Below are 24,168 nucleotides of genomic sequence, written 5' to 3'. Positions count from 1 at the left end.
TAAAAGCTGTTGTTATGCCTTGAAACATCAAGGATGGAATAAAAAGCTGAGTTTACTCCCGAGTGAGGAAAGAAAGGAGCCACCAATCCCCTAGCAAAGCTCAGTGCCCAGGAGAAAACCTGCCCCCTGCTATTGCAATCCCTGATGTGCTGGGGATATGATGGTAAAGGAACTGTCTGAATGATCAAGGCAGGAAATGGACAACAATCTACAGGAACGTCATTGGCCACAAACACACTCTCCTCGTGCTCCAGCCAGAAGGGAAATGAGCAGGAATTCTTGCAGTTCAGCCATGGACACACTTACACAATGGCACAGCAGTGTGTGTGTTGTGGAAGCTGGTCTGAGGGAACAACTGGAATTGATCACAGATTGAGAACAGAACTGGAGTGTAGTGAGAGACCCATCTCCAGCAAGTAGTTATAGCTGAGTGGTTAAGGCGATGGACTAGTGATCCATTGGGATCTCCCCGCACAGGTTCAAATCCTGTCAACTATGGGGGAAGCTGTGGTTCTTTAGTTTCAAGGGAGCTGGGTCTTGTCTCACTCTCAAGCTATGTCTGCACTATTGGGTAATGTGGCTTTAAAGTGTTTTAATTAAACAGTTGCATGTCCACACTATGCCCCTTGTGTCACCAGAGCACATCCATGCTAGAATCTTGGATGGCCACAGAGAGCAGTGCATTGTGGGTAGCTGTGCAACTGGCTGCAGGTGTTTTGGGAAGGGTTTGCAAGACCTCATGGCTGGTACAGCATCACATGATGCAGGTTTCTCTATCCCATTGTTCTATGGGAATCCTACTAGATTGCCAGCTGCTTTTCAACTGCAATGTGCCTGTTGGGGTAGAGAGTGTGTTTGGGTGTGTAGGGGGAGAGTGGGTGTGTGGGCACACTGTCTCTAAGTCCAGACAGCTGCTGCAAGCAACCAGTCCTGAGGCAGGGGGAGGGAGACAGCCCCAACATCAGCCCCTGCTTCCCTCACTGGCTCCGCTCAGCACAGCAGCCTCTGTCACACACACACACTGCTGCCTGCTTAGCTCTGTGTCAGGGGTGCTGGAACAGGGGGTTAGAGGGTCATGGCCCCACCACTCTTTACCGGCTGTTAGGACAAATGATGGAGTGGGGGGAAGGGTGGAGTCTTGGGGGGGGAAGAGGCATTCTGTGGGTGTGGCCTTGGGGGGAGGGGTGGTGTGAGTGTGGGTCCTTGGGGAAGCGGTGTCATGGGAGTGCCACAGTTCAGACAATGGTGCCCCCCCCACTGTAAGGAAGTTCCCACCGCCCCTGTTCTGTGTTCATAGTGCGGGAGAGAGCAGCATCCACGGCAGTGATTTGCTCCCCGCGGCTCTGGCAGGGGGGTTCAGGTGGCGGTTTAAAGGGCCTGGGGCTCCGGTTTCTGCAGGGAGCCCTGGGCCCTTTAAATCACCAGCCTGGGGAAGCTGGGCCGGGCTGGCACAGTGTACCCACTCTTGCCAGTACCCCATACCAGACCAGACTTGCTTACTTTCATCTCTGGAAGGTCCTCACATGGATCAATAACTGGTTAAAAGCTAGGAAACAAAGGGTAGGAATAAATGGTCAGTTTTCAGGATGCAAACAGGTAACAAGTGGTGTCTGTACTGGGACCAGGACTAGTCAACATATTGATAAATGATTTGCTAAAGAGCGAGGTGACAAAATTTGCAGATGATCCAAAACTACTGAGGATAGTTAAGTAGCCTGTGAGGAGCTAAAAAGAGATTTCACAAAACTGGGTGAAAGGGCAACAAAATGGCAGATGAAATTCAATGCTGATAAATGCAAAGTGATGCACATTGGCAAACATAATCCCAACTCTACATATAAAACGATGGGACGTAAAATAGCTGTTGCAACTCAAGTGAGAGATCTTGGCGTCACTGTGGATAGTTCACTGCAAACATCCACTCAGTGTGCAGCAGCCGTCAAAAAGCAAACAGAATGTTGGGAGTCATTAAGAAAGGGATAGAAAATGAGAGAGAAAATCTTATTGCCGCTGTATAAATCCATGGTACGCCCACATCTTGAATGCTGCTTGCAGATACGGTCACCCTATCTCAGAAAAGATGTATTGGAATTGGAAAAGGTTCAGAAAGGGGTATGGAGTGTCTGCCATATGAGGAGAGAATAATAAGATTGGGACTTTTCAGCTTGCAGAAAAGATGACTAAGGGAGGATATGATAGAGGTCTATAAAATCATGGCTGGTGTGGAGAAAGTAAATAAGGAAGTGTTACTTATTCCTTCTCATAACACAAGAACTTGGGGTCACCAAATGAAATTAATAGGCAGCATGTTTAAAACAAAGAAAAGGAAGTATTTTTTCACACAATGCACAGTCAACCTGCGGAACTCCTTGCCAGAGGATGTTGTGAAGGTCAAGACTATAACAGGGCTCAGAAAAAGAGCTAAATCGATTCATGGAGGACATGCTCTGAGCCAGGATGGGCAGGGAAGGTGTCCCTAGTCTCTGTTTGCTAGGAGCGGGTGACAGGAGATAGATCACTTGATGATTACCTGTTCTGTTCATTCCCTTTGAGGCACCTGGCTTTGGCCACTATGGGAAGACAGGACACTGGGCGAGATGGACCCAGTCTGACCCAGTCTGGCTGCTCTTAAGTCCTTATGCTCCTTTCATACAGATGACTGGGATTCTGCCTGACAATGTGTCCCTGAGGTCTCAGCCAAAATGCCCAGACAGGCAAACACTCTGGGCTCCTGAAGCCTCTGCCCCCCACCTAGTCCCTGACCCTTGCTGCTGCTCCTTTCTGTAGAAGGTGAAAGGAGCGGAGGCAGCACAGGAGCCTTCTGGGGATGCAGATCCGAGGCTTTGGGAGAGACACATTGTCTGAGACATCAGAGCGCTGTAAACCATGCAGCCACCCCCTCAATCAGGGGCCTGTTCCAGCCCTGAGTCTGTGCTACCGCGATCCCTCTCGCAGAGCAGGGTGCCCACAGATTACAGCCTGAAAATAGACATGTGACACTAACTCCTGTTCTCCCTGACAGGGTCTGCTCCAGACCAAGTGGCACCCCAAGCAAGACGTGTCTTCGGTGTCCCCCCCAATATGTTAAAATTTTTCATTGCATTTGTAGCTCAGTACATGATTTCGATGTACAATTTCGATGCATGATTTTCTCTGTCATATAAGATGATAAATTTGCAGGCTAGGTTCTGTAAACCTGTATTTATTCATGCCATATATAAGCAAATAAAACTAATGCATTTTCTTTAAGCATATAGAAACTTTTTAATTTTAACGGTAACTGAAACGTACTAACATCTAGAAATGGAACTGTCACCAGCACAGGGCTGGCCAGGATTAAATAGTGTTACAGTAGGAGACAGCATTAGGATGTTAACCCCAGGCCTTTAGTTGAAAGGTCGCTTCTCTCACCTTTCAATCATGAACTGAAGCGCAGCATTAAAGAGATCCAAAGATTGGCCAATGGCATTTTCAAGTGCTAAAATAGCAAGTGATGTCGCTCTCTCATTGGCCATCAGCGACTGAAGATGTGGTTGAATGAGCTGGAGCTTCAAGGCGAGGGTGGGTCTGTCTGCTGCCTTCCGTTGCGCTGCTGGGCACCAAGTCCCTGGTGGCCAATATGTGAAGCTGGGAGAAGAGAGTGGGGTGGCAAGTGGTGGCAGGACTTTTTCCACCAGAGTCTACCTGCCCAACTTCCTCCTCATACTGCTGGGCCCCCGTCGCCTTCAGGTAACACAGGAACTAAGGCAGGAATAGGGTGAGGAAGCAAGTAAAGCCGAACAAAGAAGGCAAAAGTGAATCTTGTCTTCATGGGTCACTCGCAATGACGTCCTTTTTCTGTGCCACAGCTGACAACAACATCCCAGACAGAAAAGTAATAGGCCAAAAAGAAACCTAGCAGCTGCTGAAGTAGTTCAGTTGGGAGCGTGCTAGACTAACAGGCTATTCTATCCCCCTTTGTGCAGGGGTGGGATGTTTTCTGAGAGTGCAGCAGGGCCTTTAACTGCCACGAGTCCCTCATTTCAGGCTATGCAGGAGGAAAAGACAGCATGGGCTTCTGCACCGAGTTGGCCCACCTGACCTTTCATTCTTCTCTTGCTCTTTGTCAGCAAGGGGAAGAAGAAGAAGCTCTCCCTCAAGCTGGAGTCACACGGGCGAGGTAAGGACGACTTCCTGAGTGCTGGCTCCAGTCCTCTGCTCTGCCAGCTGACCTATCGAAGGGCTGCCACCACTTTCTCTAGGTTTGTCCATCAGTCTGTGGCAGGGTGAGCAACAGCCAAGCAGATGGAGTTTCTGTAGTATAGTGGTTATCACATTTGCCTAACACGCAAAAGGTCCCTGGTTCAAAGCCAGGCATAAACATGCTGGTTTCCTTTTCCCAGATCCCCTTGCTGTTCAGGAAGGCGCTCCTCCTTCTGCCACTGGCCTGTCCCTGGGATAACTCCAACGCCTGCATGACAGAAGGTGCTGACAGCAGTGGAGAAAGCACCTTGGTGTCAGGCTGGAGAACCTAGAGAAGTGAGGCATGTTACTTTTCAGATACTTGTGGCTTGGCCTCCTCTGCCCTTGGAGATTGGCTGGTGGACGCCGGCTCTTCCTGCTGGCCTCCTTTGCGTGACATGCCAAAGGAGGAAGTGAGGCAGGAATGGGGCAAAAGAGGAAAGTCAAGCTGAGAAAGGCAGGGCAGAAACTAAGCACATCATTGTGGCTAAGTGGGGTTAGTAGAGCACCATCATTCATTCTGCAAAGCCTGGGGAGGTGTGGTTGGCTGCTGGGAGGCAGAATCCTATGCCTGCCTCTTGGCTTCCCAGGGATGGCTACTTGCAGCCTTGGAGAAGAAGGGGGGTTCTGGGTGAAAGGAAAACAAGCAAAGCTGAGTCCAAGAGGAGAATGGCTGCTCCTTTATGGCCAACCTGGGGGGATGTCTGATGGTTTTAGAGGTGGAGGCTGGGCTGGCTGTGAGCAACTGGGATCCAGGAAACTCCCACCTGCCTTTCTGAGGGCTGAACCCATGGAGGTGCGGTTGGCTGCTGGGAGATAGACCCCTGTGGCTGCCTGTTGGCATCCCAGGGATGGCTCCTTGCAGCCCAGGAGAAGCGGGGTTCTGGGGGGAAGGAAAAGCAGCAGTGGTGAGGCTGAGTGGGCTCCTTTCTGGCTGAGATGGTGGGCTGTGGTGAGTCTGGGAGTTGCCTGTAAGCCATAAGTGGACATAGTGCAGTGAAAACCGCTGCTCCATTCTGGCCTACCTGGGGGCACCATGGACGACTTGGGAGTGGGGGCAGGGCCCTGGCTGTGAGCAAATGGGATCCAGGAAGCCCCAGCCTGCCCCTCCAGGGGCCGAGTCTTCTTCTTCTCTCCTGCCATGGGAGCCCAGCCTTAAGCCTGCCCAGCATGTGCAGCAGCTCGAGCATTAAGCCTTCCTGTGTGCATAACCTAACTACAGCCTAGTGTAATAAGGTGTAAAGTTTAGATTGTGAATTTATCTTTAATTTCCATGGTAACTTACTTTGATCTTTTATTCCTACCAATTATAATCCTTAAAACTCCATCTTTCTGTAGTTAATAAATCTGTTTTATGCTCTACTTAAACTGGTGTATTTTGCTTGAAGTTCTTGGGAAATCTCAGCTCCATTACAAGGCTGGTTCACGTACTATTCACAGTGAGGGAGGGGGTGGACCTTGCGTAATAAACTCACACTGATCAGGCTTCTGATTAAGGCAAGATGGTATGATCCAGGGGCGCAAGGCTGCAGAGCTGTGGGGGGGGGGAGGGCGACTCTCTATCGTTAGTGTTATGAGTGGCTGCAGAAGCATTCATGTAATTCAGTTGGCTGTGTCCCTACCCACGGATGTCCGTGTAAGTGCAATATCTGCCAGAGATTCATATCTTGTCACAGCATCACAGTGTGAGAGGGAGCCCAGGCGGTGGGACACAGGGCTCAGGGGTCCCACCGTTCAGGTTGCATCCCGGAGTTCCCATCACAGACTTTCAGCAACCACAGCGGATGCTCACTGAAACAGTGAGAGAGATGTCAAAATAGTGACCTCCAGTGCCTGCAGACATCAAACTATCAGGAATTCTGCTCACAGAGAGGATCCTGCTAGTGGAAAATGCCTTTGGAAAAGCCCCTCCTGTCCCCAGCTGTGGTCGTACAGTGCTCAGTGCTCTGCTTTGTGGCCTCAAGAGCTGTGGATGCAAGTTGATTTACGATGACCTTTTCCTTGTCTCCACATTTCTTAGGTGCCTCTTTCCAACACTTGTCAGAAAAAATGACCGGTTTCTTTTGGAAGCATTTGCATTGCAAGGCAGAGGCACTCTTCTCTGTTTCCTCAAAAGATTGACCAAAAAGTGGGAGGAGTGGACACATTTGGCAAGGCACCACTGGATTCTGCATCTCTAACCTCCACTTTACCTGGCAGGTGCCTCTGGGACTTTTCTCCCAGCTGCTCCATTTTTCATCAGTGACAATCAAAAGGAAGGTGACATGACATCTGTGTGTGGACATCCCCAGCAAATCACAAGGACGTGTGGCGCAGGCTTTCGTGTTGCCGCAATTGCAGTTGAAGCAACCACCATGCCAATGCCAGTCACAGCAGCCTTTTCATCAACTCCAGGCTTGTGATTTGATTCTTTCCAATGTTTCTCTCCAAAGAAGCCTTTTCCTTAGCAAGCAATGATTTGGATACCAAAGGAGGTCTCTTCTGTTTCCTAGAAAGACACAGGAAAATGTGAGCAGAGGAGACAAAACTCACAGAGTAAGGCACCACTGGGAGTTGAACCCAAGATCTCCTGTTTACTAGATAAGTGCTTTAGCCAGCTAAGCCATGGTGCCTGCCTCAAAAATGTACTTGGAACTGTTCCATTTGATGGTATAAGACAACACCTGCAAATTCCAAACTACAGATGTTCCCCATTTCCCTCAAGACTTGCAAGGAAGAACTGGCAGGCCAAGCCAGGATCTCCTGGTTACTAGGAAGACACTTCAGACAGCTCTTCCCAAAGATCACTATCTAGAGACCTTTAAACAGCCTCTGTAGATGTTTACTGACAAAGAGATGCCAAAATAGAGTTCTCCACTGCCTGCAGCCATCACACTATCAGGAGTTCTGTGCACAGAGAGGCCCCTGCTGGTGGAAAAGGCTTTGGTAGAGACTCTTCTGACACCAGCCTGTGCTCATATACTGTTTAGCACTTTGTGTTGTGACTTCAGCATCCACAGATGCCAGTTGAGTTGGGGGACATTTTTCCTGTCTCCACATTTGTCTAAGTGCCTCCTTTCAACACTTGTCACCAAAAAGACTTGTTTCTTTTGCAAGCAATGTACAGCTAGGCAAAGGCAGTCTTCTCCATTTCCTCAGAAGATCACCAAGCTGTGGGGAGAGAAGACACATTCAGCCAAGCTGGATGCTGAATCTCCTCTTTATTCAGCAGGTGTCTGTGAAGGACATAAATCTACACTGTGTAGAGGTCAAGAATAGGAGTTTATTACACACAGCACTGGCAGAGTGTCACCATGCTTATTAGGCTCAGAGACGCTGTTAATTAATTAATTACAATAGAATATATATAGCTTTTGCAAGGGCGGGGGGAAGTGACTGTGTAGGCAGATCCAAATCCTGGGATAGGTTCTGCAGCAAAACAAGATAAGCACAGTAGCCAATAGTTAACAGATTACATAATGTCTCCACCCATGTCCTCAAGTTAGCAAGTTAACATTTTCATTAATACTTTGATAAAATGTTATTAGTATAAAATATATATGTTGAATTCTGATTTGAGGTCCATAAGAATGGAGCAACTCCTTTGATTGTCCACCAGGTACATTCCTAGGGGTTAAAGCAAAGAAACAGTGAAAGTATATGGCAATAAAGATTGTTTTCTGTGTGTCTGAAGGCAGGCATTGGTCCTTGGGAAGGGAGGTGGAAGGATGCCATATCTTATACTGACATGTGCCAACTTTTCATAAACTCAAGGTTGGATCTGTGGGAAGAACGTCTCCCTACAGAAGAGACTTACACAATAGGAACAGGGATTCTTTGTTCAATCTGCAACTCTGAATAAGACACAATGATTTAGTTCTTAGCTCCAACACCTGGCAATTTGCTGATCAAGCCTATCTTAGCAAACAAAGCTTTCTGTTTACCCCAGCTTTCTCTTAGCTGATCATTATTTGCTAGACCTCTGGTCCCTTGACCATATTCTGGACTTTGGGTCTGAAAAAGAGCTGGCATAATCTATAGACCAGGTTGTTATATAAAACGCATATGAATTTTAACCCTTCACATACAGTAATGTCAAAGTTCTTGGTTCAGGCTGGTAGCAGTGATGGAATAAACTACAGGTTCAAATCAAGTCTCTGGAGTCCATCCACAGCTGGGATGGGTCATTCAGTCCTTCGTACAGAGCTTCAGTTTGTAGCTAAGTCCCTCCAGGTATGAAGCAGAATTGAAGACAAGATGGAGATGAGGCATCAGCCTTTTATAGTCTCTTGCCATGTGGTCTTTGCTTTCTTGGTCCCAGGGACACTCTATCCAGCACGTGGCATAGAAAAACCTTTGAATTTTGTCCATAGGCAGGTCCCTGCATACCTTGCTCAGCCACAAGGCGTATCTGCCTTCTCTCAATGCGTTGATTGTAGAGCTGATGGTCCTTAATGGGCCATCAAGCAGGCTAGGCAGAACTGACACCAACTTGTCTGGCTGGGGTGTTCCTCGGAAGCATAGCACAAGTTTGAATACAGACAGCATAGAGCCAATATTCATAACATCAACTACAAAAATGATACACATCTAGAAATAGCATAATTATAATCAGCCAATCAGAACCTCTCCATAGACCCATTTCACGACAACCTTTCTATCATATTGGCTGCAAATATAGAACAGTGGTCACAATGGTGATCTATAAAGTTACAGATTATGTCAATAACATCACAGGAGGTGACACGGCATCAGTGAGACTGATATTGGAATACTGTCTCTAGTTTTGGTGTCCTCATTTGAAAAAGATACTGTGAAATTGGAGCTGGGGCAGCAAAAAGCCACCAAATGTTCTGAGGGCTGGAGAAAAATGCCTTCCAGTGAGCTATTGAAAGAGTTCAACCTGTTTAGCTTCTCTAAAGAAGATTGCAAGGTGACTTCACTGAAGTGTTGAAGAGCCTTAATGGAGAGAAAAGATTGAGTATTAAAGGACTCTTGAATGGAGCAGAGAAAGGAATAACAAGAGCCAATGGCTGGAATGTGAAAAGAGAAAAATTCATATTACAACCAAGGCACAAATAGTCAACAGCGAGGATGATTCACCACAGGAACAAGCTACCAAGGAAAGTGGTGGATTCTCCATCTCTTGATGTCATTTAATGAAGTCTAGATGCCATTCTGGAATGTTTTTGCCCCCAACGTAGCTCCTGTGTCATACAGGAGGTCTGTGATATGCAGGGGGTCAGATTAGATGCTCTAATGGTTTCTTCTGGCCATGAAGTCGACTAATTTCTGAAAAACTGAGTGTAGCATTGGGAGCAGCGTCTGATATTTTCCTGTCTAGCCGGCTTGCTGCCTAGAACTAACACTCCTTGAGTGGGGTGATCCACAGGGAGTAGCTCAAACCTCCGGAGTGCCTGGCCAGGGGCAGGACATTAGCACAGCGAGGGTGGGGTGTGGCAATGACATCACAAAGGCCTTTTGCAGGACCTCAGACTATTGGTCCAAGGTGCTGACATGATCCAGTCAGGACAGGGGCGAGAGGCCAGGGAAACCTCAGAGACCCCTTTGGCTTTGCTTCAGCAAGTCTCCTTCCCCAGGTCTCTCCTTGAGGACTGACAGAGTATTCGGGTTCATGGACGTGAGCGCCAGGAGGAACCTCTTTCAAGTTTTCTCCTTCCCTTTTAGTGATTTTACTAGAAAACAGCCGTCCCTGTTTAGAAGGTAAGAGCCTCCTCGAGGTTTGAAACCTGTTCAGTCTGATCCATCTGGTGACAGGACACTTCCTTTCTCTGTACCTCAGGCTCCTCCCCATCTGTCCAATGGGAACAGGGACAATTCTCGAGCTCTGGGCGGTCGTGAGGCTCGGTGAGATAAGGGGCGTTAAAGCCCTCTGTGAAGGAGAAAGGGGAGTGTCATGGTGTTTTAGCACCAAGGAATTCTAAAGTTTGCTAAAATGTCTAGTCTGCGGAAACAAGAAATGGTCGGGGCCAAACTTTTTAATCACTGCCTTTTTTGAAGCCCACTCAAGGATGTGAGTCCCTGTCTTTTAGTTACCCGGGGTTCTTTGCCAGCAGGAGAGAAGAGGTTCCTGCCTCCGGTTTTGTGGCCTAAACAAACCAGGTGTTGTGCCCCAGTTCTCGTCTGAGATCCCTGAAAAAGAACATCTTCCCATCCATGAACAAGACAGGACCTGTCTTTCAAAGGGGAACAAAGAGACCCCTGGGACTTACAGACTAGCTAGCCTCACTTCCATAGCTGGAGAGATCCTGCAATACATTCTTAAACAATCCATTTGTCAGTAGCACCTACAGGATAATTTGGTTCTTAGGACTAGTGAGCGTGGATTTGTCAAGAACAAATCATTCCAAACCAATCCTCTTTCCTTCTTTGGTTGGTTTCTGGGCCTGGTGGAGGTGGGTAAACAGTAGATGGGATCTAGCTTGGTGCTACTAAGGCTTTTGACACAGTCCCGTAGGACATTCTCACAAGCAAACGAGGGAAATGCAGTCCAGCTGCAATCAGCGTAATGTGGGTGCAGAGCTGGTTGAAAGCCCGGACTCCAGGAGCCCTTCTCCAGGTTTGACTGTCCAACAGAGAGGGTGTACCTAGTGGGTCTGGCAGAGATCAGTCCGCGGTCCGGTACTATTCAATATTTTCATGAATGAATTGGAAAATGGAGTGGAAAGCATGCTTCTAATATTTACAACTGACATCAAGCACTTTGGAGCGCAGGATTGGAATTCCAAATGCCCTTAACAAATTGGAGACTTGGTCTTCTTGAGCCAAACTCCATGGCTGAGCCCCTCTCTCTAGATTGGGCTGAAGTGAAACCCCAGAGCCAAACACTCCTCCTGGGCAATGCGCTCCGACCTTGAATGGTCGGATGCTGCTTAGCACTGTCAGAGCAGCTTTTGCTGGGGGATTCTCCCAGCACTTTCCAATAGCGGGAAAGTATGAAATCCCCATTTGACTGCTGGGGACAGAGCCCTAAAGGGGGGAGCAACTTGCCCAAAGTCCCTCAGGAAAAGGAAAACAACCAGCAGTGGAACCAATAGCAAACCCAGTAATGGAACTCAGGAGTCCTGGGGGTGTGCTAGAGTGACCAGATGTCCCGATTTTATAGGGACAGTCCCAATTTTGGGGTCTTTTTCTTATCTAGGATCCTATTATCCCCCATCCCCTGTCCCGATTTTTCACACTTGCTGTCTGTTCACCCTAGGGTGTGCACATGTGTGGGTCCCAGCTGCTCCCTGCCCCCCTCATTGAAGCAGATGTGCAGGGTTACTGCCCTGGGAAGTGCAGTGCACCAGTGGATGTGGGGTTGGCTGGAGGTAGGGTCTGGCTGCAGGCAGGGCAAAGGGTGCAGGGCTGGCTGGCTTCAGGCAGGGGGGTGCATCAGGGATTGGGTGGAGACAGGGCAGGGGATGCGGGGCTGGCTGCAGACAGGGGGTGCAGGGCTGGTGCAGGCTAGGGGTGTGTGGGTGCTGGCTGTCTTTGGGCAGGGTCATAGGGGGGTGCGGCAGGAGTTGGCTGGAGACAGGGCAGGGGGTGTGTCAGGGGCTGGCTGCAGGGCTGGCGGCAGGCAGGGCAGGGAGGATGCGGCTGGTGTGGGCAGGGCAGAAGGTGCAGGGCTGGCTGGAGACAGAGGCTGGCTGCGGGCAGGACAGGGCAGGGCAGGGAGTGCAGGGCTGGCTGCAGGCAGGGCATGGGGCAGGGCCATGCAAGGATGTTTCAATCCCTAGGCAAAACTTTCACCTTGCGCCCTCCACCCCGCGCCCCCGCCCTGAGGCACCTCACCCGTGGCAGCTCCCACCCTCCACCCTGAGGGGTCCCTCTTGTGGCAGCTCCCCCGCTCTGCCCTGCGGCAGCCCCCTCGCCCCAGCTCACCCCTGCTCCGAGCATGAGCACCCCGAGCACGCCGTAGCTGCTTCATTTCTCCCGCCTCCCAGGCTTGCGGCGCCTAAGCCTGCCAGGAGTCAAGCACCCTCCTCTAAGCTACAGCAGCCCTGACAGTTGACAACAGAGGCACCTTAACCCCTGAGTTCCTTCAATGTGTCCCCCTCCGGGGTCCAGCTCCAATCACCAGATACTCGGGGTATGTCTATACCACCTGCCGAATCGGTGGGCAGCGATCGATCCAGCGGGGGTCGATGTATCGCATCTAGTGTAGATGCAATACATCGAGTGCTCTCCCCTCGACTGCTGTGCTCCAGCTCCGTGAGAGACGCAGTCAGCGTCTACGGGGAGCTGCAGCAGTCGACTCACCATGACTGTGACATTATAAGTATAATGTAATATCTCATTGAAAGGTGACAGGGCCAGAAAGAGTTAATTAACTCACCTCACCGACTGACCTGACCCATGGGTGAACCTTAAGAACTGGTTAGCAAGATATGTAAATGAACAGAGCTTTGAAATGCAAGTCTGCAGTGTTAGAGGTAGAAGGGGAGATGTTTGCTCAGGTCTTGTGATGTCAGCAAACAAGTCTTGTCTATTGCTATAGTTTTAATTCAAAGCAAGAAAGGAATATTAACATTTATGATGATACTTGAGTGACATAGTATTATTGTCTATGTGTCTCTTTGAAGGTTGTGGTAACCTGTATTTGAACTGTTTAATGAATAAATTACCCTGTACTAATTGCCAGGATGTTTGGAAGGAGAGTTAAGCCTATTGTTTTCTCAGGCCGAAAGGCTGCTGGAAATGTATAAGAACCTGGGACACGATCCTTCTTCATCTCAGATCTGCTTTGGGTTTCAAGAGGGGGAAACCTTAAGCCACAAGGATTGAGATCCCCAGTCATTGACTGGAGCCACCCTGAATATGAACATTGGACTATAACCTATGGACTATTTCTAAAAGGACTTTTGGCAACTACAAGCTCACCTCTACTACGTATCTGAACCTCAAGAATTGAATTCAAGTCTATATGTCTATTAATCTTTTAACCAACACTCTCTCTCTTTTCTTTTCTAATACATTTTAGCTTAGTTAATAAGAATTGGCTATAGCATGTATTTTAGGTAAGATGTAAGTTATAATTTAACCTGCGTATGTGGCTGATCCTTTGGGATTGGAAAAACCTTTTCTTTTATATGTTGAAGTAAGATTTTCAGGAATCATCATCATATCTGACAGGTGTGTCTGGATGGAGGCCTGAGGCTGGGTACTTTAAGGGAACTGCGTGGTTTAAACTTCTAAGTAACCAGTGAGGTACTACAGAAGCTGTTTTGTGCTGGCTTGGTAAATCTAAGTATTGAAATAACCAGCAGCGTTTGAGATTTGTCTGCCCTGTTTTGTTTGCAGTTCACCCTGATTGAGTGACCTGAACTGTCTCCCACAGGCAGCACCGTCACACCTACATCCAGGCTGTAGGGGTCCAGGGGATTTTAGGGGCCTTGGGGTGCACAGATACCTACGTCCAGGCCATAGGGTTCCCTGGGGGGCTTAGAGAGTTTGGGGGGACACAGATACCAATCTCCAGGCTTTAGGGGTCCCAGGAGGGCTTAGAGGGTTCGTGGGGGGCACATATTCCTACCTCCAGGCTGTAGTAGTACCAGGGGGGCTTAGGGGGTTAGTGGGGGGCAAAGATACCTACGTCCAGGCTGGAGGCATCCTGGGAGTCTTAGGGGATTTGTGGGGGCCCAAGATACCTATGTCCAGGCTGTAGGGGTATCAGGGGGTCTTAGGGGTTCGGGTGGGCACAGATACCTATGTCCAGACTGTATTGGTCCCAGGGGGGGTTAGAGGTTTCATGAGGGGCACAGATATCTACATCCAGATTGTAGATGTCCCGGGGGGTGGGGTTAGGGGGGTTGTGGGAGTGCAAATACCTATGTCCAGGCTGTAGGGGTTCCTGGGGGGTTAGACGGTTTCTGAGGGGCACATACACCTACGTGCACACTGGAGTGTCCCAGGGGGCTTAAGGAGTCTATATGGGGTACAGATACAAATGTCCTGGCTGTATAGGTCCCTGGGGGGCTTAGGGGGTTTTGGGGAGGCACAGATACCTAAGTTCAGGCTGGAGGGGTCTCCAAGGTGTTTGGTCTGGGGCACAGATACCTGCGTCCAGGCTGCAGGGGTCCCGGAGGAGCTTAGGGTCTGTCATGGAGCGTGGGGGAGTTCGGTCCTGCACGCCTCTTCCTGGGACTCACAGTGACTCTCAGCCAGCCAGTAAAACAGAAGGTTTATTGGACAACAGGAGAGAAGGATACAGCAGAGCTTGGAGGCACAAGGACGACCCAGCAATCGAGTCCTTCTGGGGGTTCAGGAAACTTAGTTCCCAGTTTGGGATTCCCTGAATTCAAACGACCCAGCCAAAACCGAAACTGAACTAGCTAACTCCCTCTAGCTGGCCCCTTCCTGTGTCCAGCTTCTCAGGCAAAGGTGCTGACCCTCTCCCCCCTGCCTAGCCAGGTTACAGGCTGAGCACGTGTCCTGTCCTAAAGTCACCCCCTGCTCTCCCATCCCCCACACAGATAGTCCCTACTCCATCACAGTAATGCCCAGAGCATTTCCCGCACAGAGCAACAGCGACACCGTGTGGCCACACCGGGTAAAGCACAGAGCATTTCTGTCATAGAGGAACAGTGACACCGTGTGGCCATGCAGGGTAATGCACAGAGCATCACGCCTATGTAGAGACTGTAGAGATCCCTGGGGGGCTTAGGGGTCGTTGGGGGGGGACACAGACAGCTACTTCCAGGCTGGAGGGTTCCAGTGGGCATTAGGGGCTTCATGGGGGACACAAATATCTACGTCCGGGCTGGAGAGGTCCCTGGATGGCTTAAGGGTTTGTGGTGAGCACAGATACATATGTCCAGGCTTTAGTGGTCCCTGGGGGTTTAGGGAGGTGGTAAGGGGCACAGAAACGTATGTATGGTCTGGAGGGGTCCCTGGGGGACTTAAGGGGTTGTGGTTGCGCAGATACCTACGTCCCGGTTGGAGGGGGCCCTGAGGAGCTTAGGGGGGTTGTGTGGCATACACATAGCTACAACCAGGCTGGTGAGGGCCCTATGGGTCTTAGGGGGCTTGTGGGGGGCAAAGATACCTATGTCCAGGGTGGAGAAGTCCTGGGGAGGGCTTAGGGGGTTCCTGGAGGCCACAAATATCTACATCCAGGCTGGAGGAGTTCTGGAGATATTAGGGAGTTGTGGGGGGGCACAGATACCTATATCGAAGCTGTAGGAGTCCTGGGGTTGCTTTGGGGCATTTTGGGGTACAGATACCTACGTCCATGCTGTAGGGGTCACTGGGAGGATCAGTGGGTTCGTGAGGGTGCACAGATACCTACGTCCAGGCTATAGGGATCCTGGGGGGGCTTAGGGGTTTGTAAGGGGCACAGATACATTCATCCAGGCAAGAGGGGTCCGAGGGACCTTAGGGGGTTCATGTTGGGCACAGATACCTGCGTCTAGGCTGGAGGGGTTGCGGGGGCTTAGGAGGGTTGTGGGGATCTCAGATAACTATGTCGAGGCAGGAGGGGTCCCATCGTGGCCTATGGGGGTTGTGGGGTACACAGATATCTGTGTCTAGGCTGGAGGGGTTCCGGGGGGCTTAAGGGTGTCAGGGACTCTAACCCCGACGGCAAAGTTCGTTGTCTGACCGCGAGAGAGACAGGCAACACCAGCAAGGTCCGATCAAAAGCTCTTTATTGACAAGTGCACGCATCAATAGAGAGCAGCTCGTCTCCAGAGAGAACCAGCCCCCTCTGTACATCTTAGTATAAGCCTATATAGACAGTTCCGTCGCGTCATAAATTATTCACTGGAGCAACCCACCCCCTTCTTCTAACAACTAGAAACTAGACACCTTTAGTATACATGCATGCCTAAAGTTAGAAATGTAGGGGAGTTAAAAACAAGCAAAGAACAGAACCAGGGAGTGAAAGCAAGGAGGCTGGGAAGCTAGGGCTCTTATCAGTTCTTCGAAGGATCTGCCCTATCACAGCACATTTGGTACTACACCAGGAATGCAGCTTTTCTCTTATCTCACTTTTTCCCAGCGCTTGTGAGACATGCTGCTTTTTCAGCATTTTCCACTCAGGGATTACCCACAAACCTCTGTTAGCCTGACTTTGGTCAGGTTGGCATACCTGGTTCTGTCTGCTATATCTTTATTCAGGCCTAACAATCCCCCCTTTGTCCCTAGAGGACCATAATGAGACTCTTGGGACACATTTATTTATATGTATCGGGGGTTCACTACCTGGCCATGCCTTTTAACTCTGGGGGCTTCTTTACATAGTTGAGCTCCCACACAGCATACACACCTTATAATTACATAAAGCAACAAAAATCCACAAATGATAATAGCAGCACTTTTAAGCAAATTATGTAGCCATCCACCTACATCAGGCAACCAGCTAAATAAGTCACTCCACCAGGAGTTCCCGCTGGGTTGCTTTCCTCCATAATCCCTTGCAATTTTTTCAAGATGTTTCGCTCTCTCCCATGTAGTGTTATAAACATCAGGTATATATACACAACATTCTTGTCCTATTAAGGCACATGTTCCTCCTTGTGAGGCTAACAAAATATCCAAAGCCATTCTATTTTGAAGAACCATTTGCCTAATCTGTTTTTGCTCGGTAGCCAGATCAATGAAGGCTTCACCAGTATTATTAGCCATTGTTTCTAATACTCCTTGTAATCTTATTATACCTTCCCCTATACGGTAAGTAGCACCTCCACATGCAAAGAAAAGGGCTGCACAAGTTCCTGTCCAATCATTAAGTGCTTTCCAGGTAAGGGGTCGAGACCTGGTGACATCTTCCCTGGCATCTCGCACATTTCTTAATCGTCCAGAAGGAAGGTGATCTCGGTAGAGGACAGGGGGTTCTAACCAGGCCAAATAGCATGACCCCTTCCAGGAGACAGGCAAGCTCAAATAAGCCTTTTCTCCACAAACCCAATAGACTCCAAACAAGGGATTAGATATACTAAATGCAGTATATTGAGATTTATAATACCATCCAGTCCAGGCAGAGAGACCACGAAAACTATTAGTAGCATTATCAATGCAGTGACACACAGAGTACTCTGTACCTGAAGAATTAAAAGAATGCCTTTTTATACAGTGTATGCGAATAATTTCCGAATGCTTCAGCACCGCGGTGCAATTGGTATGTGATAGGTCTAATGCTACAACACAACGTATAATGGTAAACCTATGAGGTTTATCCAATACCCGCCGATTAAACAAGCTGCAGAAATTAGCAGGGAAAACATACCAAGACTTTCCAGGCCGGGGTGACCCTTGTACAAGAGTACAATTAGGGCCACGGCTGTTACCAAAATGGGTTCCATTAAAATAGGCTTTACAATTGCTAACTCCTACAGGCACCTTTCCTGAGCCCAGGAAGCACCACTCACCAGGTCGCTTCCACACTGTAAGGTATCTATTAATCAGGATTCCTGAATCTGCCCAGGTTAGGTTTTGCAATCCTGAGGAGTCCTTCCGGGAAGGAGTCCATGTCATATTCATAGGGCTAAGAGGTATGGGAATCATGGGAAGACCTCGGTGACTATCTACTGGCATCAAGGAGCATACCCAACATGAAATATTATCTAGTGCTGGCATGCGGGCTTTCATTTCATGAGCAAAACGAATAAAAGCATTATGTTCATATCCCTTAGTTAATTTAACAACTAAAAAAGAAAAACAACAAACAATACACAAATAAGCCCACCAATTCCCCAAGCGACTATTCGTTGCCATTCCTTGGAGAATGGGCACCAGTATACTTCTTTTTGAGCTTTAGCCTCAGGTCACCCAATGGGGTAACAGTCCATATGTCCTGGGCAAGGAAGTCGTCTGCTTCTGGCTCACCCGGTTCGCGGTGGAGTGAACGTGCGTGGCTCCCTCGAAGTCCGACGTCGTCTGCTTCTGGGGAACCCTTTACCAGGTCAGGTTCCCAAGCGGTGCTCCTCTTGATCCTGGTATGATGAATCCAAGTAGGTAGCTCCTTCACTCGGACGGCAGTAGGGCTTACTAGAAGGATCTCAAAAGGTCCCAGCCACTGCGGTTGGAGCGGAGTCTTCTTGTATGCTTTTACCCACACAGAATCACCTGGTAAAAAAGAATGAACAGCTTCCCACAGTGGTAAAGATTGGGAATGTGCAGAGTACTGCTGTAAGGTCACTAGATGGCGCTGTAACTGTTTTACATAGTTCTCCGTTTCACTTGTTATATCAGAATCACTAGGAATTGATATCAAAGGGGCAAAAATTGGAGGCACGTGTCCAAACAAAAGTTCGTAGGGGGCCAGCCTAGTCCTAGCATTAGGAGTTGTTCGGATAGTATAGAGTGCAAGAGGCAGAACCTTAGTCCATTTCAGTTTGAGCTCTTGGCACAATTTTGTTAAGAGATTTTTTAAAGTTCCATTCATACGCTCCACCTGGCCTGAGCTCTGAGGATGCCAGGGAGCATGAAAAGCCCACTTTGTTCCCAAGGCTTCAGTAAGCTCCTTACAAATCCTCGCTGTGAAATGAGTACCTTGATCTGAATCAATTATCTCAGGAGGGCCAAATCTTGGGATCACTTCGTTAAGTAAAATTTTACATACTGTAGTTGCAGTAGCTCGGGCTGTAGGATAGGCTTCCACCCATCCCGTGAGCTGATCAACTATAACCAGCAAATGCCGCTTCCCTTCAGAGAGGGGTAAATCAGTAAAATCAATCTGTAGGTGCTGCATAGGTCTGTGAGCCCATTTGCGCCCTCCAGGCGGTGCCTGTTTATTCACACCCTTTGGATTACATTGCTGACACAGAGCACATTTCTCTACTGTTCTTCTAGCTACCTCATAAAGTCCTGGAGAAACAAACTGTCTCAAGATAATTTGGGCCATTTTATTCGCCCCCAAGTGTGTATTACTGTGAATTTGTTGCACCACCTCACTCTGATAACTTTTAGGCAACACATAGCGACCATCACATTCCCAAAGTCCTGTTAAATTGGGCTTAGCTCCCCACTTCTCCCAGATTGTTTTTTCACCATCTGGGGCTTGCTGTTGCCAAATTAAAAGAGGAGAACGCACAGTTAATTGTGTATTTTGTAGTGCAGTTGCCTTAGCAGCTTCATCTGCAAAACGATTTCCTACTGACACAGGATCAGTCTGTTTGGTATGAGCCCTGCAGTGAATAACTGCAATTTCTTTAGGGGCTTGGATAGCTTGCAACAACTCAGCTATCTCTTTTCCATGAGCAATCTGAGATCCTGAGGAAGTAATGAATCCTCGCTCCTTCCAAATGGCTCCAGTAGCATGACACACCCCAAAGGCATATTTTGAGTCAGTATAAATGTTAACCCTTTTTCGTTCAGCATACAAACAGGCAGCTGTTAAAGCCTGTAACTCAGCTGACTGAGCACTTGTCCCTGGTGACAAAGGTTTACCTATCAATACTGTATGACCATCTGTAACCGCATATCCAGAGTGTCGAACACCATTTCTCACAAAGGCAGAGCCATCCACAAATAACTCTAACTCCGGATTGATTAAAGGCACATCAGTCAGATCAGGTCGCGGAGTAGAGACCTGATCCAAAACCTGCAAACAATCATGTACTGTTTCCTGACCGTCTTCATGAGGTAACAAGGAAGCTGGGTTTAAATTTGCACACCTCTTTAAGGTAACTCCATGAGTCATTAGCAGAGTCACCTCATACTTTGACAGTCTCTGATTGGTTAGATGTTTGTGCTGCTGTGAATTTAACAAGCTTGCCACTGCATGGGGAGTGTGCACTGTTAAAGGATGTCCCAAAACAATCTCTTGAGCCTTTTCTACTAATAATGCAGCCGCTGCCACATTTCTAAGACAGCCGGGGTGTCCCTTAGCCACTGGATCCAATTGCCCCGAAAGGTATGCCACTGGCCTTGGAGCATTTCCAAATGACTGTGTTAGTACTCCCGAGGCTATCCCCTTCACTTCATGTACATATAAATCAAAAGGCTTACTATAGTTGGGCAGCCCTAAAGCAGGAGCTCGAATAAGAGATTCTTTTAACGCTTTAAAAGCCCTTATTTGCTCAGGGTTTGGATGTAGGGGCTCTTCAGCCTCTTCCTTAGTTAGTTCATATAACGGCTTCAGCCAGTCTCCAGCTGAAACAATCCAAGGGCGACAAAATCCAATCATGCCAATAAAACCCCGCATGCCTCGCTTAGTGGTAGGAAATGAAATGTTAACAATAGCTGCAATTCGTTTAGAATCCAGGCTACGTATTCCGGGACCCAGGGTGTACCCGAGGTACTTTACCTCTTGTTGGGCCCATTGCAACTTTATAGGGCTAACCTTATGTCCCTTCACTGATAACTGATTAAGTAAATAGACAGAGTCAATTTCATTATCCTCTCGAGTTCTTGAAGCCACCAAAATATCATCAACATAAGTCACCAAGGTAGAGGCAGCTGGCAGCTGAATATCTTTTAAATCCTCTGCTAAAACCCTGGCAAACACACCCGGGGCTTCCACATAACCTTGAGGCATTCTAGTCCAAGTGAGTTGTCCTGGGGGTCCAGACCTTTCATCCCCCTTTCCTGCTGTGCCAGGGACCCCCCAAGTAAAGGCAAAAAGGTACTGTTTTTCTGGGGCCACCGGTACAGAGAAAAAGGCGTTTGTCAAATCTATACATGTGAACCATTCCGCTTCAGGCGGCACCATTGCCAAAATAGTACTTGGGTTTGGCACCACAGGGTGTTCTGGAATCACATACTGATTAATGAGTCTCAAGTCCTGCACCATTCGATACACAGGTTTTCCATCAGGGCCAGGCTGTGGCTTCTTTACAGCCAGAATGGGAGTGTTACATGGGGAGACACATGGCACTAAAATTCCTTTGCTCTTGAAATTCTGCACAAGGGGCTCAAGTCCATGTATAGCCTCGACTTTAAGGGGATATTGCCTCTGAGCTGGGGGAGGCATGTTAGCCTTTATTATTGGGTTTAGAGGTGAGGCAGATTTCACTAACCCCACATCATGCTTTCCACCCCACACTATAGGGTTAACTTCATTCTGAACACGGAGAGGAAGCATGTCACAGTTGCTATCAGTTAACTGCATTAGCAGATAAGCTTTCTCCACCGGGAATCTGAGGGAAATGCTTTCAGGAGTACAGAAAATTTGAGCATGCAGTTTACACAATAAATCCCTTCCCAGCAGATTCACTGGACCATTCATTAGCAGAAAGGAATGCTGAACTGAAATAGGACCCAGGGTAGCCATACAATCATTTGTCATGAAATGTCGTTCAGTCTTTCCAGTAACTCCGATTACACATTTTTCAGTTCTGCTTTTTGGTGCCGCTCCCTCAGGTATAGCCGAATGAGTGGCCCCCGTATCTACTAGTAATTCAAAAGTCTTTTGTCCTAACTTCAGGGGAACCACTGGAAATCGTGCATCACACTTAAACTGTACCATTCCGGCTTCATAAACCTCAGAACCCCAGGGGAGCGGCGCCTCCCTTCATTCATGATCCACAGAGAACTGACCAACTACCTCAGGTTTGCAGTCAGCTTTCAATTTGAGGGGGCATTTTCTCTGCCAGTGTCCTTCCTCACCACAATAGTGGCATCCAGTATTACTGGGACTCACACCTCCACCTCGGCCGCGTCCCCTACTGAATCCACCTCCTCTTCCTCCCCTGAAACTGCGATTCCAGGCTCGGCCCCTTCCTCTACCTCCCAACATAGCCACTGCCAACAGTGATACTTGATCCTTCAGATCCTTTTGTTTTTCCTTCCTTCTTTCCTTTTCTTTTAACTCTTCTCTCCCATTAAACACTCTAGTAGCAATGCTAACTACCTCAGGCAAATTTTTTCCTTGCATACCATCTGGATGCTCTCTAAATCTCTTAGCAATATCCTCTGCACATTGTGACATGAAAACCATTTTAACCATCTCTTTTCCATGATCAGTTTCAGGATTCAAATTCCCATGTTTTCTAATTTCACAAATCAGTCGGGCATAAAAATCAGATGGGTGTTCGTCTAGACGCTGAACACAAGCAGTCACCTTGCTCCAATTTGGAGTAGCCTCTCCTGCGTCTCTAATGCCACTCAAAACAGCTTTTAAAAATCCATCCAGCCGTAGCTTGCCAGCCGGAGTATTAGGATCCCAATTAGGGTCAGTAATTGGCCAAGGAACGTCCAGATGACCTGCAGATTTTTCTTTTACTCTTTGTCTTTCATCTTCTGTCATGAGAGTATCTAATAACTGATTAACATCTGCCCAGGTGGGCACATGAGTGGAAAAGATTGTGCGGAACATTCTTTCCACTGCCTCAGGATTGTCCCGTAGGCGAGGCATAGTACGCTGCCAATTAAGCAAATCTGAAGTTGCAAACGGGGTATGGGTAAAAACCATCTCATGTCCCCCAGCAACCAGTGGAACTGGATAAGTTCTTAACGGAGCTTGTATTGTTAGGTCTGTCTCAAAGGCATTCTCCCCCATGGATTCTAATTTTTTCTGAATTTGATGAAGACTGGCTGACGACTGGGCAGGGTGAGTGAGACTGACTGATCTCTCTGAAGATGAGAGAACATTACTTTGAGCTCCCCGTCTATTCTCCTCTGTCCCTGAACTGTCCCTAGCCTGCTCTTGAATCCTTACACTTCGCCGGACAGGGGGGAGAACAGGAACAAAATCATCCTCCCAGCGAGGTTCTGGGGCAGATGGCAAGAAATTTTTACAGGAGTTCTCCATAAAAACAGCTTCAATAGCCACTCGTCCCTCCGTGGGTCTATAATTATACCATACAAACAAATAATCCATTTGTCCCGGCCTAACATCAACCAAAATATCCCTTAAGGAGTTCATCCTATCTGTGGAAAAGGTTCCACATTCTGGCCAATCTTTAGTCGGGGACAAATGAGCGGTGAAAGAAGGCCACTGAACTTGACACAAATTTCTCATTTTAGATTTAACCAAACCAGTGGTCCCAGAAATTTCCTTCCAATCTCTAAGTATCAGAGACAACGGGGCGTCCCCCGGGCACTTACTGCCAACTTGTCCCATTTTGATGAAGGGACTCTAACCTTTCTTCCCTGCGTCGAGGTAAAGGGACTCTAACCCCCACCTCCCCGCGTCGAGCGCTCGCTTACCTCTCCAGGGACTCGAACACCTGGACTGGGACTCAAACCCAGGCTGGGACTCTAACCCAGACAGCTTGGATCCTGCGCAAACCTGGACTGGGACTCTAACCCAGACCTGGACTGGGACTCTAACCCAGACCTAAGTTGTCAGGGACTCTAACCCCGACAACCTGGACCCTGCTCAAAGGGTAGGTGGACGTTGCTGGATTTCTACGAGCTTCAGCTGGTTCACAGAACACGCCTTATCGCCAACGCAGAGATCAGATCACCAGGCAAGGCTCCTCTAAACTGGAGGATGTGCGCTGCGTTGCCTCAGGGTCCGATCCCCCGCCGGAGAGTCAGACGGGTCCCGGCGGAGTCGCCAAAGATGTCAGGGACTCTAACCCCGACGGCAAAGTTCGTTGTCTGACCGCGAGAGAGACAGGCAACACCAGCAAGGTCCGATCAAAAGCTCTTTATTGACAAGTGCACGCATCAATAGAGAGCAGCTCGTCTCCAGAGAGAACCAGCCCCCTCTGTACATCTTAGTATAAGCCTATATAGACAGTTCCGTCGCGTCATAAATTATTCACTGGAGCAACCCACCCCCTTCTTCTAACAACTAGAAACTAGACACCTTTAGTATACATGCATGCCTAAAGTTAGAAATGTAGGGGAGTTAAAAACAAGCAAAGAACAGAACCAGGGAGTGAAAGCAAGGAGGCTGGGAAGCTAGGGCTCTTATCAGTTCTTCGAAGGATCTGCCCTATCACAGCACATTTGGTACTACACCAGGAATGCAGCTTTTCTCTTATCTCACTTTTTCCCAGCGCTTGTGAGACATGCTGCTTTTTCAGCATTTTCCACTCAGGGATTACCCACAAACCTCTGTTAGCCTGA

The 24,168-nt window shown here is 48.5% G+C and overlaps 1 long non-coding RNA gene and 3 other non-coding genes across 4 annotated transcripts; 3 read left to right on the top strand and 1 right to left on the bottom strand.

The window, feature by feature from the left end:
* Window positions 1-416: 416 nt before the first annotated feature.
* TRNAT-AGU lies at window positions 417-498 on the top strand. The gene has a single exon. It is a non-coding gene; the product is annotated as a tRNA-Thr (tRNA).
* Window positions 499-4,289: 3,791 nt separating this feature from the next.
* On the top strand, window positions 4,290-4,362 carry TRNAV-AAC. Its single transcript has one exon. It is a non-coding gene; the product is annotated as a tRNA-Val (tRNA).
* Window positions 4,363-5,188: 826 nt separating this feature from the next.
* LOC115640291 lies at window positions 5,189-6,841 on the top strand. The gene is made up of 3 exons (XR_003997856.1): window positions 5,189-5,203; window positions 6,026-6,031; window positions 6,758-6,841. It is a non-coding gene; the product is annotated as an uncharacterized LOC115640291 (long non-coding RNA).
* On the bottom strand, window positions 6,760-6,833 carry TRNAT-AGU. Its single transcript has one exon. It is a non-coding gene; the product is annotated as a tRNA-Thr (tRNA).
* Window positions 6,842-24,168: the final 17,327 nt, after the last annotated feature.

The sequence above is a fragment of the Gopherus evgoodei genome, unplaced genomic scaffold (genome assembly GCF_007399415.2).
Source record: "Gopherus evgoodei ecotype Sinaloan lineage unplaced genomic scaffold, rGopEvg1_v1.p scaffold_277_arrow_ctg1, whole genome shotgun sequence".
NCBI classification, from domain to species: Eukaryota; Metazoa; Chordata; order Testudines; family Testudinidae; genus Gopherus; species Gopherus evgoodei.
Note: the sequence above shows the minus strand (reverse complement) of the source record. Positions and strands in the feature narration are given on the sequence as shown.